This window comes from Prunus mume, linkage group LG3, assembly GCF_029339155.1.
Source record: "Prunus mume cultivar Tortuosa linkage group LG3, ASM2933915v1, whole genome shotgun sequence".
Classification (NCBI taxonomy): Eukaryota; Viridiplantae; Streptophyta; class Magnoliopsida; order Rosales; family Rosaceae; genus Prunus; species Prunus mume.
The window spans coordinates 9515386-9531749 of record NC_142700.1 but is presented as its reverse complement, the minus strand read 5'-3'; the positions used below and the strand labels follow the sequence as shown (position 1 = coordinate 9531749).

Sequence of the window (16364 nt, the reverse complement as noted above, 5' to 3'; positions counted from 1 at the left end):
ATTTTTCTATAAATAAAACCCAATGACTAGGATCCAACTCATCAAGTTTCCTAATCAAGCTTAATGTGTTAAATATGTTCAAAAGTATATTGAGAACAATTAATGGAGAAAACAACAAGAATAATGCTACTCTTACCACATTTGTATACTACATTCTCATACCATCTTATGTGGCAGATGAGGTGGACAACCACATCAATTAAAATTAATTTAACATTTTCTTTTCTTTTATGATTTATTAATACTTTTTAATTAATATGAATGTTTACTTCATTTGCCACATAATGTGGTATACAAATGTGGTAAGAGTAACATTACTCAAACAACAATTGAAAAGACGTATGGGTATTTTAGCCATCTAAAAATTATAATAAATTAGATATTGAGCTTGATAAGGTTACTTGATGAATCCTAGTCGTGTTTTTATTTATAAAAAATTGGTTTTATTAATAGGAACAAAAAGTGATGGGTTGCAGTTATGGAAAATTTAATTTGGAGGGGGTAAGCCAAATTTACTATAATAAATAAAGCTCTATCACTCTCATCTAATTCAGCCTCAATAGGTGGGAGGATTGAAGAGTTTTGGGGGAGTTTGTCAAATTGTCCAAATAATACACTAGTATTAGAGTCACTAGATTTATCTAGTTGCGTGTTGGAAGGCCAATTGCCGGCCTCCTTAGGAATGTTAAAAAGTTTGCAGTATTTGGACCTCTCTAATAATCAAATGAACGGGTCAATTCCACAAAGTCTGGGACAACTCTTCGAGCTAATTGACCTCAATCTATTTGGGAATTCTTTGGAAGGCAATATAACGGAAGCCCATTTCATTAATCTCCACCAACTTGAAAGGGCTTTCAATAGGCAACGATTTAGATGACATAGAGAAGCCCATGTCCTTTGTTTTCAACGTGTCTTATGATTGGGTTCCTCCTTTCAAGCTCCAGACAATTTTTATTATCAACTGCAACGTAGGTCCTAGTTTTGGTGTATGGCTTCAATCTCAGACTGAACTGGTAGATGTCACTCTTTATAGAACTGGAATATCAGATTCTATACCAGAGGAATGGTTGTTGATGCTATCTTCCCAACTTGAAAACCTGGATTTATCTTACAACCAATTCCGAGGAAGGCTGTCATCCAACAAACACTACAAGAAAAAACCTCTTTCGCGACGAAATCTTTTGCGACCAACCCAAATTTGGTCGCCAATCAAGGTTATGGGAGACGAAGTTTTTTATTTCGTCGCCAATAATTTCGTCAAATTTATCAACTAATTGACCAGAAAATATGTCCGAATGGCGACCAAAAGATTTGGTCGCTAGGGGAGGAATTAGCGACCAATCACAAGATTGGTCGCCTTTAAGCTTGAAAATTATTGGCGACCAAATTATGTTGTCTCTAAGGTTGCCTGTGTCGTCTCTAAATTTGAGATGCCGCGAAAATATTTTGTGAGATACCGCCCAAATATTTCTTGAAACTTGGCGACCAATTTTTTTGGTCGCTGTTCCTGTGAAAAAGAATATAAAGTATTAAAACTGTGTCGTTTTCCTTATTTGACATGTTGGCAACCAAATAGCTTGGTGGCTGATTCTGGAAGACTATAAATTAAAAAAATTTCCCTAACCCGTTACTTCCCCCAATTTACTTCTCTCGTATCCACTCTCTCCGCCGTCTTCCACCACCGATGCCTTCAATTAAGTCCTCCACGGACGCTCGCAATGAAATCTTCCAACGATGCCGGCCAATCTCTTATGTACCCACTATCTCTTCATCCCCCTTCAGATTTCTCATGGCCCTTATTTCTCACTCTCTTTCCCAAAATCATCCTTCAACAATGCCAACCACTTGCTGCTACAGCAACATATACTAGAGATTCTCTGCAATGTGCTCAGGCACATACCAACTCTGATTCAAAGGTGCTTTTATGATTTTTTTGTTTATTTAGCTATTTTTCTGTAATTATTTGATTTTGATTCTGTAAAAATAAAATTTAGTTGGTTTTTGTCTTAGTAACGAGGTGGTCGACGACTCCTCAACCACTTCTCATCTGCTGCCTCTATGTTAGGTATGAAAACTTCTCTAAATATTTTGAGTTACGAGTTTGGAATCATGGAAATGTTAAGATTTACCTTTTTTTATTATTATGAAGATTTCTTGTGCTTGCGTTGCCTGGTGGTGTCTTGTATTTGATACTTTGTTTCTTTGCTGGATCTTGCAGTGATTCAGCATTTTTCAGATTTCTTTGCTAAGCCTTCATTCAAGAACTTAATTCTTAAGGTATTTTTATATTTTATTTATGTAAACTATGAGAAGAAATAAAAGAGAAGCAACCTTGATTGAGCACTGCCATTTGAGAATTTTCCATTATGGATAATTATAGCTATTAAAGACTTGAAGGCCCCTTCAGACAACCAAGAGACCAACGCTAGGCTATGAATCTATTGTTGCAGATGGTAGGTTTGAGCATCCTTTGTTTTCCCTCTTTATTAGAAATAAAAAATTATGCCACCATTTTATTTCTTTCTTGTGCCTTTTAAAAATTCTTGTTTGGCTCATATTCTTTTGAAACTTAATTTTTAAAGACCCTGCATTATATTTTTTTTTCCTTCTCTTTTCATATATCGGAGGACTTCAATGAATTCACTTAAATTGATAAGGTCTCTAGTCTGCAAGAGATATTTTGTTATGTATTGTGAATAAGTATATGTTATTGATGTAATTTTGTATTCCCCTGTTTCCACTTTAAAATATCTTTTTGCTAGTGTTTAAATTTCAACCGAGAAGAAGCGAGTATTCTAAAGGTTGTTGTTATACATTATACGTATGTCCTTTGGGAAAGTTTTTCTAACATGACTAGGATTTTGAAGTTGGACATTTATGTTTTTTGCTTTCTTGCTTGTAGGAAAATGCCTAAGAAAAGATTGGGTCTAACATGACTAGGATTTTGAAGTTGAACTTGCGTATATGATTTTCAAACATCTGAGATGAAATTTTACTCTCATTTTTGGCTAATGGAGATTGTGAATTAGCAATCAGGTTGAGGAGCTATTTAAAAACATACATTGCCTATTTGATTTGGATTTTCTATTTTTCTATTTTTCTCTGGTTTGATGTAGCAGTAGCCATTTTGATTTGGCTAGAAGATTTAGCTATAAGGAATTGCTTTCTACTTTTTGAAACTAAACCAAATTCTCATTTGAAGCAATAAGTTTCTAAGAATCTGTTATACACGTGAACTTATTTGATGACTGCAAATACCTATATTAATTTCTTGGACATTGATTTGGAAAAGGGAGTGAGGGAGAGTGATTTCTAAACTGATTTTTAAGAGTTATATTCATTAACGAAAAGAGGTGTATCTCATTTTTGCTTAAAATTTTGTTCCCATTATCCAATTGAAACTGTTAGCTAAACAGTGTGTAGTTTGAAGATAAACAAGGTTGATCTTTTTCTCTTTATTTTAGTGTAGTATGGTGCTCCTATTTATGTGTTTGTAAATGTGCAAGATGAACTATAATAAGAAGAAATATTGTTAGGCACTAAGGTCTTCCAGTTAAGGTTGTGATTGATTACAAAATGATGGCAATCTAGTAATCACAGTGATGATTATAGTGATTTAGATTGATAAGGTAGTGTTTTGTGCTTTAACTTTCAAATGATATGGCATTGGCATTGCAGGTGGGTTAGAGTTCTTTCTTTGTAGGAAATGCAATTAAGTCTTAAGGTGCTTGGGTATTGCAGCTTGTTTTCACTTTACCTTGCTGCTGCCCCTTTGGTCCACAACATAATTTTTCTGTTTGAGCAATTAGATATATCATTGTCCTTGTGTTTTTATTAATTTTTAACACTAAAAAGAATTATATTTTAAATTAAAGCTGGTCCTAAACCAAAATACCTACATAGCTCTGCCAAGGACTTCTGCACTATTGTTGTTATTGTTTTTAGTTCACTAAACAGGTTGAATAGAATATGGGATGCTTCCTTTGTGAGAAAAAGCTCTATAACCTCTATGTACTCATATAACCATACCCACTGTCTTTCCCCAAAGATTTCTGATGGCTTAGAGTTATTTTCCATTATGCCCCCTGACCATCTACCCTTCAGTTCTCTTTATCTTATAATGTGTTTAGAACAATGTCATTTAGGTGTCTTTAACTTTACTAGGGTAATCTCAGATTTATTTGAGGAGGTGGAAGGATTTGGTTTGGGGTTTTGGACAGAGGACCATTTGAGGTAAGAACCTCTTCTTCCTATTACACTTAGTTCCATTTAACGTGTGGATTATACTTTGGATTTTATGATTTATGTTTTCTAATGGGTTTGTGCCATGCATCATATTAGTCTTTACATTGGTTTTTCGTAACTGTTTTCCTTATTTATTTGTGGTAATTGATGATTTGATTTCTGTTATTATCACAAAGGTATGCTTAGACAGTTGATATTGAGAGGTATGAAAAATGAATTCAATTTTTTTAAGTTGGTTTATTGATGACCTGCAATCAGTTTTCTTATGTCGAACTCTTTTTTGATGGCTTATTTAGTTAAGATTGTGAATTTCAGCTTTGCTCTCTCTCTCTCTCTCTCTCTCTCTCTCTCTCTCTCTCTTTATATATATTAATTTTAATTTTCTTGGTTTTGGCATCTTCTTGACCATTGACATTTCCTTATTTTGTTTCTTTTGTAAAGGAAAATGATGAGTTTGAGAAGATCAAGCAAACAATTGACAGTGTTTGGGAATTCCACGATATTAGATCACAATCCCTATTAAAGATCATGACTACAAAACTTGAGGATACAAAAGGCATAGTATACATGTATTTTGTTTTGTTGAAAATAGTATACAGGCTTGGTAATAGTCTTAGAGTGGAGAAATAATGATTGTAGAACTTGGGTTTACCAAGGGCAAGAATATATGGAGCTTGGCCTCCAGTCTTTCAGTGGAATTTGGATATGTTATGTGTACTTGAATCACTAGGATGCTTGTGTACTTTTGAATGAGAGAAATTTTTATTCATGTAAGTTTCTATTGATCTATTTATCTAAATGTATTGTTTTTCAAAATTACAATATGTTAATGCACAAAAGGTTAATATTATCATAAAATATAATATAAATAAAATAATTAAATATACATATTTTAGCGACCAACTAAGTAAGCCTTAGCGACCAAATCTGGTAGTCACCAAAAACTATTGGCGACGAACCAATCTATTTGGTCGTACAATCCTTTCTCAGTTCGCGGCAAATTTTGGTATTTTTGCGGGAACCTGTCTTTATAGGCGACCAACTGATCATTGTAAGGCGAAACCAATTGGTCGCATAAAGGTTTTGGCGACGAAATTTTTTTTTCGTCGCCTTTTGTCACTTTACTTTCAGCCACGAGCCTTAGGCGACCAAAGCTGACGAAATTATTTAAATCGCTAAAGGGGTTTGGCGACGAATTTACAGCTTTTAGCGACCAAAAGTGGTGGTCGCCAAAAGTGTTTTTCCTTGTAGTGAAATTGATGAGATTTCCTAAGTTAGATTCATTAATTTTGGATCGTAATCAATTTGAGGGCCCACTCCCACTTTGGTCCACTAATGCATCGTCCTTTGATCTCGAAAGCAATTTATTTTTCGGGCCAATTCCCTCGAGTGTTGACCAGCTCATGCCCAAATGGAAGGAATTGTATCTTTCAGAGAATCATTTAAATGGTACAATTCCACCTTCTATTTGCAACATGCAATACTTGAAGTCCTTTCCCTAAGGAGCAATCATTTTTCTGGAAAATTCCCTCACGCATGGAGTTCGGGGAGCCAGATAACCATTGTAGATGTTGCCTACAACAATCTCTCTAGTAATATTCCCACTTCAATGAGAGTATTAAGTTATCTTGAAATATTGAAGCTCAACAACAACAATTTTGGTGGTAAGATTCCCGATTCTTTGCACAATTGCTTGGATTTGAAAAGTATCGATCCTGGAGACAACAAATTATTTGGGAGCATACCAATCATTTTTGGAAGGGGTACCCACCACATTCACTCACCTCGTAATCAGAATATATTTTTAACATGACCTTAATGAGACTCAAAGCTTAATTGTTGACAAAAAAAGAAGAAGGTTAATTTAGTCTAGCATTTTTATTGGGAGTCATTTGAACCCTGGTTTGAATTTGATTGGAATTTTTTTTTTTTTAAAAAAAACCTCTTGCAGTGTTGAGCTACATAAATAAATCAATTTAAAGTCACATAAACTCTTTCACATAATTGGATACCTAAAATCGAATACAGCCGCTTGCAACAGACAACGTTTCCTGTGTATCCCCAAGAAAGCAGTTCTTTTTTATGACTGTCTTTCTGTTGACGTGAGTCTCCTAATTAATTAAGGAGATTTACTTCCTTGATTAATTAAGGGATTTACTTTCCTTTTTTATTTATTTATATTTATATAAGTGATAAATCATTGTACAATTACGAGATACTTTACTAATTCTTTACTATATCTAATTCTTTGTAAGACCCCATGTAAACTCCTATATATACCTCATTATGGAGAAGAACAAAACAACCTAATACATTCAAACCATATTCATATTTTAGCATGGTATTAGAGCCAGGTTCTCTTGTGACCTGTGCTTGAGTTCTTCTCGAAATTTAAGTGCTCTCTTCCCCTCCTCTTCAAGGGAGGGAGGAGGACTGAAAATGTTTATTGACGTATCCCCATTACCTTGACGTAGTCCCATGAAGATACTGCATATCTCTTTACTCTGACGACCCCTTCTCTTCAGAAGGAGAGGGGGAGTGAAGAGAAATTATTTTGTCTCTAAACCCTTATCTAAAATTTCTTGAAATTTCTCATATTCAAATCCAAAACCCTAAATCAAATTCCTCATATTTTTTTTCCCCAAATCCAAATCCCTCAAATCCTCTTATCCAAATCCCTAAACACATACCATCAAATCTTATACACATACCTCTTAAATCCAATTCCTATATCAAATTCATACATCAAATTTCTCACATCACCTTCTCCACCTTCTCATATCACATTTTACTTATGCTGCGTTGTCAGGAACCCATACGATTCTCCATCTTATTACAAACTCATAGAAGCATGGGGTCAATCCTGCTGACCTGGCTACCTAGACCTCTTCTTCTATCACCACCACCAAAGGTTCTACTCTACATAAGTCCTCCAAGATCAGATATTGCATATGCTGTGAGTGTGGAAAAGTATTTCATGACTCACTTACCAATTTGGGTATTAGTGACATATATGCATCAACTTGAGGAGGAGTGTTAACGTGAGTCTCCTAATTAATCAAGGAGATTTACTTCCTTGATTAATTAAGGGATTTACTTTCCTATTTTTTATATAAGTGATAAATCATTGTACAATTAGGAGATACTTTCCTAATTCTTTACTATATCTGATTCCTTGTAAGACCCCATGTAAACTCCTATATATACCTCCTTATGGCAAAGAATAAAACAACCTAATACATTCAAATCATATTCATATTTTAGCACTTTCTATTGGTCCAGTAGGAACACATCCTGCTGATTCTCTGGTTACCAATAACCTTTATTAGTTTGAAATTTGAATTTATCATGGCTTCCTTTAGGTTCTACAATCCAGTTCATTACAACAACAAAAATAAGTCCTTTCCAACAAAGACTATACCAACTTTATCACTAATTTCAGTTGTTTCCTACAAAGTGTCGTAATCGCACTACAACGCTGAGACCCGAGGCTAAGTGCATTAATGAAATGAATTATATAACCAATTTGGCAAGTGACACCTATCACCTCAACTTTGAAAGATGAGATACTCTAAATTCGAATTTCCCTTTCAGTGACAATAAGAAAGAATAAATATTTTTATTTAAAAAATGAAGAAAAAATACATCAATTAAGAAGCATTGATATTTGCACGTGGGGTGGCACCAACTGGGCCACACTCTACCCTTCCTTCCTAGTGCATTCGGGTTTGATTTACGTAAAAGACAATCTTAAGGCAGCTCAATCTAATTCTTCAACGCCCTTAGCCTCCCTAGCTAGTGAATGACAAAAAAAAAAAAAAATTGATATTTTATTAATTAGTTAATTTGACTTTTCCTCTTCAAATTAATATTTTCTTACCTACAACCCATCCTTTAATTTTTCTATAAATAACACCCGATGACTAAGATCCAACTCATCAAGTTTCCTAATCAAGCTTAATGTGTTAAATGTTACATTTTTTAAATTTCTATAATACCCTTGATTACATTTTTAATATGATTTTTTTGAAGAAATTAGCTGCAATGCAATGCCAATTAATTGTGTTTTAATTTTGTTTCTTTGCAAAATTGCTATGTTTTTAAAAAGTATAGATCTTGGAGGCAACAAATTATTTGGGAGCATACCTCCATGGATAGGAAGATCAAATGTATCCATGTTGTACATGCTACGATTGCGATCCAACTATTTTAGTGGACACATTCTTCGACAATTCTGCAATCTTGGCTACATTCACATCCTCGACCTAGCCACAACAACTGTTCTGGTACTATTCCCAGTTGTTTCAATAATTTGACTTCTCTTGTTCGTGATGATTCTAATGAATCACATCGAATCTATAATGAGCAAACCATGCTAATAGTAAAAGGAGAAGAACTTGTGTATAACACCACTATAATGTTAATAAAGAGCATTGATCTTTCATCAAATAATTTAGAAGGTGAAATCCCTCAACAGATAGGTAGCCTCACTTTATTGGGTACCTTGAACTTGTCGAGAAATCAGTTGACTGGTAACATGCCCTCGATTGATGGAAATATGTATGGGCTCGAAACTCTTGATCTCTCAAACAACCGTCTTTCAGGACAGATTCCTCGAACCATGGCATCTTTAACATTCTTGGCGCACTTGAATTTGGCTTATAACAACTTGGTGGGGAGAATTCCTTTGGGTAGCCAACTTCAAACGTTCACTGATCCGTCCATTTATATGGGCAATCCATCATTGTGTGGGGTTCCTCTTCCAACAAAATTCCCCGGAGATGACACTTTTACTGCTACAAATGCAAAACCTAATAATGAAGATGGAAGTGATAAGTTGTGGTTCCATGTCAGCATGGTACTTGGCTTTGTCTTGGGCTTTCGGGGCATTTGTGGTACATTACTCGGGAAGAAATCATGGAGGTATGCTTATTTTCGATTTTCTAACGACACCAAGGATAAGGTAATACTAGCAATTGTGTTGAAAGTGGCTCGTTTGCAAAGAAAGTTTTCTCATGTTTAGTAATGTACTATAATTTGACCCAGTAAAACAGTGTAATGCATTTTATATATATGTGTGTTTTTTCTTAGGAAAATTTAGATTAAATACCAATTTGGTGTCTTGTTTTGACAAAAAATAGTCCATCAATCATTTTTGGACGGGGTACATACCAACCGAAAGCCACAAAAACGGTTGTAGTGTTGGGCTTCATAAATCAATCAATTTAAAGTCACAAAAACTCTTGCACATGATCAGATAACCCAAAATCAAATACAAACTACTTGCAGAAGACAACGTTTCCTGCGTATTCCCAACCCAATTCATTAGAAAAATAAGTTTTTCTCCTTCAGAGACTAGCAAAGACTAGACCAACGTTATCACTACGACTAAACAACTGAAATCAAGAGACACCTAACGCCTCTCTTTTCCCAGTACTCTGATTTTGGATTAAAGTCATAATGAATTTCATGGCCCATTCCCACTTTGGTCCAGTAACAATGAGATCCGCCTTGAGGTCCAAACCACTTCTTTTTTCTGTTGGGCCAATTCCGTTGAATTTGGACCACCAAGTTCCTCAATTTGTGGCATTATATATTGCTGAGAATCATTTGAATGGTATTATTCTACTCAGTTCAAACGTGCAAAACTTGATACTCAACCGAGTTATCAGGAGAATTTCGAAATCTGACTATAGATGTTGCATACAACAATCTCTCAGGTAAACAATAATAATTAAGTTTTGGTTCTTTTATTTTTATCGCAAATGGTCCTTGAGGTTTTGCGAAATTATCACCTTTCGTACTTAATGCGTTTTTGTGTGACATTAATAGTCCTCAATCCCTTTCTACTGCTGGGTCACCCCATGTGTGTCCACCGGAGCTAATTAAAGTTATCTTTAATTGGCTATAATATTAACAGCATCGATGACAACGATAGTGATGAGGAGTCAAGAAAATGCATTTAACTCCATCTACTGATTGCACTTGCAAACTTGCAAAATGGGTTGAGGACTTGGACCGTTGATTTTGGTGTTGAAATGTAATCCTTTAGCTGCTTTCTTAGAGCCGAAGTCAGCAAGCTTTATTTTTCATGTTTTATGTCTATTTTATATATGATGTAATGAGAGCCTTTGGATTATAGTCCGGGTGGATTCTCTAGCTTAGATTTGGCATGACAAGTGTAAGCACCTCATAGGGTGACAACTGTAATTTGGTTAGAGAAGAATCACACTTCTCTCTCTGCCAGACACACTATGTATGCTAACTGTTTGTGAAAATGCAATAGAACAGTACCTTCGCATTTCTTCTTCTCCTTCCCTAGCTAAAATCTCCAGATTACAAAACTTTCCTCATCTAAAATATAAAACAACCATAGAATTCTAACATTTGGGTTTGATTTTTACACGCGCTAGGAGACTTGGACCTGGAATCTTGTGTATCCTCAATCCATTTCTATCAAAGAAACAGTGACAAGGAAATATGTAATGGAAACACGAATGAATTGTTGGAGTATTTTGTGCGACAATATTCTAGTTTTTCTAAACTTAACAATATTCTAGTTTTTATACACTTTATTTATCTTTTTATTTGTGTTATTTTATGACTTAAATTTGGTATTTATTTGCATGAAGTTATTTATTAATTTGTAGCAAATAACACTGATTTTAGAACAAATATTCCTTTAACAGAAGACTACTGGTTCTTCTAAATATCTTCCAAAGTCTATTTCCTTTTGAATTTGTTTTACAACCGACTCACTGCAAAACTTCCATTTTAAATGAAATTTCCAAATACACTGATTTTGGATTAAACTCCCCTAGGACGCTCTAGAGAAAACCCCCAAGAAAGTGCTAGAGAGAATTTTTTATATACCGCTTTTTAAAACGACAAAAGAACAAACTTAAACTCATAACCCAAATACACAAAATTATTTGCGTAAAAAAAATAGTGATGTTTTGATGCATTTACCAAATGTACACGTATAGCAAATTGTCTTGAGCAGTACTCATAGCAGTATTTTTACCCCAAATGGTTGCTGAAATTCGTAAAACAATCACCTTTTGTCCTTAACTTTTTTTGTAACATTAATGATCCTTAAGGTTATTCATTATCGAATACATGTATAGAAGTTGAGTATATTAAGTGGTGCAAGACTAAACACATGTACACAGACCAAGACTTATCTCCATTGACCTTTAAGATATATATGTGCTAGCTAGAAACCATGAATAACAACAACCCATTCAAAACGAAATAAGAAAGACAAAAAGAAAAAAGAAACCACAAATAACTTATCTGATCATTAATGGATACTATGGAGACCTTCAAAGTCTTCGCTGCATATGCATTAATTCTCAAACTTCCCTGTCACCAAAGACTTATTGGATTCAAGATTTTCACATCTAAAAGAGTATATAGCCCGGTGCATGTAAGTCGTTGTCCAAGGAAGATATGCCACTGGATGAGAGCAGGCTTTGGCCACAACGGTCGTAATTGATGCAAGCGAAAAACCAAAAATTGTGAGATTCTTGATAGATATATAGGCCAAGGTCTAGGGGCGGATGAGCTTTTATCTGCTTAAACTTGTCAATCACGTTATATATGGAAACTAGACTAAAAAAACTCTTATCTCACATTGTTTGAAATTTTAAGGTGGGACAGCATTTGATGTAAACACTATTTGGCATTTGGCATTTGATTTATTTTTTCTACTACATGTTTTACTTACCATTAAAAAATGAAAATAAAACTGAAAACTCATTTGTGTCGAAATAGCATAAATAAAAGTGAATATTTGGCATAATAGCATCATCAGTATTAAAGGAAACATTGTGGCTCTGTCACGTTTCATGCATAATACGATATCAACCATAAAAAAAAAAGTGGTAAAGCGATTTCTGATTCTTCTATTGTAACTTATGGCAATTGTGCCAGGTTTCATGCAAAAGTAAGAAGCCAACTATGCATTTGGGGACCAACAATCATCGCTTTCCCCGAAATGGAATTACAATTTCTGCAGCCTAAAAAGTAGACTACTACTGTTTAGTCAAGAAAATGGATATAATTCCATGTACTTGATTGGACCTGGAATCTTGTGTATTCTCAATCCCTTTCTAATGTGGTGTCAAGCCATGTGGAGACTAGAAAGACCCCTCGCTCACGTTCTTTGTAATTTCAAGGCGCCATGCTCAATCCCTTTCTAATGTGGTGTCAAACCGTTTGGCATTTGGCAATAGATTTTTCTTTTTTCTTCTACTTAAACATTTATAATGGGCTCTCGAAACTGCTTTTTTAGACAAATTTTAGAGAGGAATTTGAAAAATTCCAATCATCTCCCTAAGAGACTTCCATCGATTTGTGACAAAGGGTAAGAGCAAGATAAACATACTATTTAAGTGAATAAGAATAACCCTTTCCAAAGGTTGTAGTGTTTGAACAACTATTTACATCAGATATGAGGAGAGAAATTTGTTTAGAGTTTTGGTGTGAAAGTGAAAATACAACTAAGTATTTATTTTTAAAAAATTCTGAATTTTTGTATTTTTTGTAAATTTTTTGTTGTTGACATCAATGAACCCGGGCTTGAGCTCGGGCTCATTTTGCCTAAGGCTGGTTTCGTTCGCAAAGAATGCCTTGGCAGCTTAAGACCGCTGGAATCATGAAACGAGGCTTGGGCCCCTATGCCCTGGCAAGGGCTGTCCGATAGAAAGGCTCTAATCACCTCCTAAAATAGGAGATATCTAAGAGCTCCTCAGGAGAGAGAAAAGACTCTCGTGGCTTCTATATATATCAATCCCTTCTATTGATAGATTCTCAAATAATTTTATTCGAGAGACACCATTTAGGATCCCCTACTAATTTTTTTTCAAAGATCCAAACCATGTATTTTTTAAGTTTACATTCATAGATTATCCTTGCAAAAATTAGACAAATCGAAACCGTTTCGACCTCCAATTGTGTCCAGAAAATCAATGAACACGATGCTTCAAGAAAGTACTAAAATTTTAATATTTCAATTGAGTGGTAAAATGATATCGAATTCATGATTTTTTGTAGAGATAATCTTTGAATGAATATCTACAAAATCGACGGTTTATATTAGTGAAATACAATAAAAAAAAAATGGGTTATAAGGGTGTCCTCAAATAACTTATTTTAAGAATCCTTCAATTGAAGCTTATATATGATCCTTTCTAGTGAGAGATCCTTCAATTAATTTTATTTGAGGACACCCTTTAAGGTCCCTTACGAATTTTTTTTTAACGATCCAAATCATCTATTTTTTAAGTCTACATTCATAAATCATCTTTGCAAAAAATTAGATAAATTGAAAACCGTTTTGACATCTAATTGTATCCTACAAAATCAATGAATATGGTGCTTCAAGAAAGTATTATAATTGGTCACAATCTCACCAACAAAACACTACTATTAGCAACCGCCCTGGGTCACCCACCATATTCGCTAATTGGTTAAAAGCTCACCAAGAAAGCCCATATATGTCTTTCTTGGGGTCCAGTAGGAGCACATCCTGCTAATTATCTGGTTACCACACCTTAATTAGTTTGAATTAGTCCTAGATTAGCCCGTATATTGAAACTCGCACATTTATAGGTATATATATATATATATATATATATATATATATATTGTAGGTATATTGAACCTCGCACATTTTTCAAAGACAACAATCTCTCATACAAACAATAATAATTATGTTTTGGTTCTATTAGCATGGCACCTTATTTGTGAACAAGTTACGGGTTGATAACATAAGGAATATATATATATAAGGGAAGGCTAGCAATTGCAATAAAAAAAAGTGGGTCCTTTTCAAAGGAAATTTTGATTTGAACATAAATAAGTTCTTGAATTCACCACACTTGGATAACTATGAAATTTATGTACCATGTGATGTTTTTTATTTTTTATTTTCATTGTATTGTAATGAAAAATAAGTAACTGTTTTATTTCACTAGTTCTTCTATTTTTATCGCAAATGGTTCATGAGGTTCGTGAAATTATCATCTTGAGACATATATTATGGCGAAACCAGAATTTCATGTGTTTGGGGGCCTCTTACAAAATATAAAGAATCAAAAATTCGAACTCATAATACATACAAAAAATAGTGTATATATATCACATATGTCAAGAATTATATCGCTTATTGGTTGCAATCATAATTGTTCTCGACAAAGGGATAGACAAATACATTCTAAGCAAGAAAAATTGCAAGAGATAGACAAAGAGTAGTGATTTAGCAAATATCTTTAAAGCTTTTTCCCCATTAAATCCAATAGAAAGGAAAAAAATCAAAATTTCCCAAATTAAAAACAAACCTTAGGCCCCTTTATGCATTCATATCATACATGAAAAAATATTGACTAAGTATGAAAAATGGTTTTTCGGAATAATCATTTTCTCAAGATAATTTTTGGTGGCTTTTATTCCTTACACATGAAATAAGAAAACTTGATTTTATGGGATTTTAGTATGAAGTATATATTGACTTAATGAGCCATCATTTTTAGCCTAAATTGTATTTTACACTAAAACCGATTTTTCATATTTTGACTTAGTGAGAATTTGATTTTCTGGTATTTTTATTTGAATTCAAATAGGGGGTGCTTCATTATTTACATTGTAAACTTAAGTAAATGGAGTAATATAAAAATAAATTAAAGTAAAAGGACAAAGACATTTACTTAAATGTTGAAAATGGAAATAATCTGTACACCTGAAGTGCATCTCCATTAGAGCAAGCAATTTGAACTACCTCCTTGTGCCTTAATAAGTCGCCACAATACATGTAGGATATCAAAACATAAAGTATTTGAAATAATATACATATACAAATACATAACAGTATATTACTATAATATATATATATATATATATATATATATAATAGATGCTATGGAGACCCTCAAAGTCTCCACTGCATATGTATTAATTCTCAAACCTACCAGTCACCAAAGACTTATATTTGGATATCCAAGATTTCCACATCTAAAAGAGTATATAACCCGGTGGATGTTAGTCATTGTCCAGGAAAAGGAGCCACTTGATGAGAGCATGCTTTGGCACCATACACAAAACCAAAAATTGTGAGACTCTTGATTGATATATGCTTTTTATGTGCTCAAACTTGTCATATTATATATAGAGACTAGATTAGAGAACTCTTATCACGCGTTGTTTGAAATTTCAGGATGGGACAACATTTGATGTAAACAAAATTTTGCATTTGGCATTTGATTTAATTTTTCTACTACATGTTTCACTTACCATTAAAAAATGAAAATAAAACTGAATACCCATTTGTGTCAAAATAGCACACATAAAAGTGAATATTCGGCCATAACAGCATCATGAGTATTAAAGAAAACATTGTGGCTCTGTCAGGTTTCATGCATAATACGATATCAACCATAAAAACAGTGGTAAAACAATTTCTGATTCTTCCATTGTGACTTGTGGTAAAACAATCTCAATGCCGATTCCAAGGATTTAATGGGTCAGTTTTTTTTCTTATTTTAATAAAAAGTAATTAAAAGTTTGGTGTAATTACTGTCATATGGTTTTTTTTTTCTTTCAAATTTGACCACTTGACCATTTAGTATTTTAATTTTCAAATTTGATAGCTTATTTATAGGTATATTATATATATATATATATAATATTTATTCATCACAAATCAAACTGGGCATAATAAAGAATATAATCATGCAGAAGTAAGAAGCCAGCCAAAAGGCTTCTCCGAAATCGAATTACAATTTCAACAGCCAAAAGGCTGAGTACAGTTTACACGTGCATGATTGGACTTGCAAACTTGCAAAATGGGTAGAGGAGACCTGGACCTGGAAAAATATAATCATGATTCATGATAATTCCATGTACCTGATTGGACTTGCAACCTTGCAAAATGGGTTGAGGACTTGGACCACAACTGTCGTAAACCACAACCCCAACTAGTCTCTCTCTCTAGTGGTCCGGGCCATTTGTCTGGCACTGCCACGTTGTTTGTAATTTGAAGGTGGGCCAGCAGCACAGATAGTAATGTAATGTCCATTGATGATATAGTGAAAGTGAAGAGAGAGAACCGTTTGAGAGAG

General features: G+C 33.9%; 1 long non-coding RNA gene and 1 pseudogene across 4 annotated transcripts; both read left to right on the top strand.

Moving 5' to 3' along the window:
- Positions 1–667: 667 nt before the first annotated feature.
- On the top strand, positions 668–9295 carry LOC148918672 (receptor-like protein EIX2; annotated as a pseudogene).
- LOC148918673 (uncharacterized) lies at positions 1160–5019 on the top strand. Of its 4 annotated transcripts, none has more exons than XR_016125283.1 (5): positions 1160–1916; positions 2011–2065; positions 2219–2277; positions 2381–2453; positions 4176–5019. It is a non-coding gene; the product is annotated as an uncharacterized LOC148918673 (long non-coding RNA). The 4 variants fall into 4 exon arrangements; XR_016125282.1 differs by having other exon boundaries at positions 4165–5019; XR_016125284.1 differs by lacking the exon at positions 2381–2453.
- Positions 9296–16364: the final 7069 nt, after the last annotated feature.